The 1,268-nt window shown below is 33.5% G+C and overlaps 1 non-coding gene across 1 annotated transcript; it reads left to right on the top strand.

Moving 5' to 3' along the window:
* On the top strand, positions 1-107 carry LOC148205162 (small nucleolar RNA R71). The gene has a single exon (XR_015783975.1). It is a non-coding gene; the product is annotated as a small nucleolar RNA R71 (small nucleolar RNA).
* The last annotated feature ends 1,161 nt before the right edge of the window (positions 108-1,268 follow it).

Genomic DNA, 1,268 nt, shown 5'->3' with positions numbered 1-1,268 from the left:
AATCCATGAATTGGAGTTTTTCTCAGCAACCCCTTGAACCTCTCCCATGTTTGACTCAACGACTCTTCATGCTCTTGTTGAAAGGAGGATATTTCCTGTTTACCTTTATTGATCTTGGATTGGGGGAAATATTTAGTCAAAAATTTTGCCACTACGTCATCCCAAGCAGTCAGACTCCCTTCAGGAAAAGAATTTAGCCAAAGCTTTGCATTTCCAGCCAAAGAAAAGGGAAATAGACTCAATCTAATTGCTTCATCTGGCACATGTAAAATTTTTACAGTGTTACAAATCTCATTAAAAGTTGTCAGATGATCATAGGGATTTTCGTGTGTCATTCCTGTAAACTGATTACTTTGAACAAGATGAATCAGTGTAGGTTTCATTTCCATATGAGCAGCATTCACCACAGGTCGGGCTATACTGTTGAAAGATGAAGGTATAGACACAGAAGCATAATCTTCCAACGTACGCCTAACTTGTTCCTCCCCATTATTTCCCTCCATATCCTTATCTTTTTGATCAAATGAAGAAAAAGTATTGAAGATAGCAGACAAGCTAGCTTCTCTAGCTTCTTTTTTTCTATTTTCTCTCCTACGTCTACTGTTATTCCTACGGGCTGTTCTCTCAATCTCAGAATTAAACACTAAATTTTCAGATTTTGTTCTCCTACTCATTCAGAGAACAAAAATCTCAAGATATCAACCCAAAGAAATAACAACAGAAATACAACACAACGTATATATACAGATATACAAAAATTAAAACAATGGATTACAGATATGGAACAGAATTGAAATTGATAAACAATAAATGTCTGAGTTAACAATAACAATCAAAATCCCCGGAAACGGCGCCAAAAACTTGATGACTTTTTGGCAAGTATACCAAATCGTTCCAAGTAATACAGTGGATAAGTAAAAATGTATCGTTCTCCCAAGGGAATTTGAGTTACGTTAATCAATTAAACTTATTTGTCAAGATCAATTACTGATGATATTTGTGATTTCAATTTGGATTTAAGCATGAAATTAACAACGTAAACAAAAATAAGATTTGAAAAATGCGATAAAAGATCATTGGAATTGGTCTTTGACTAACATTACAGTAAGATCCTGGACAACATATATTCTCTATTCAAGCATTATCATGAGAGTATCTTGGTTCAATTCCTTAAAACAAGTTCTAAAATTATCTATTGAATTATTAATTCCTTAATTAATTCATCAGATAATTTTGCATTAAGTTCAGATGTGAGAATGACCAAAAGC

Source organism: Vigna umbellata, chromosome 1 (assembly GCF_029865625.1).
Source record: "Vigna umbellata cultivar VRB3 chromosome 1, Vumbellata_1.0, whole genome shotgun sequence".
Classification (NCBI taxonomy): Eukaryota; Viridiplantae; Streptophyta; class Magnoliopsida; order Fabales; family Fabaceae; genus Vigna; species Vigna umbellata.
The sequence above is the reverse complement of the archived record's forward strand: the minus strand, read 5'-3'. Positions and strand labels throughout refer to the sequence as shown.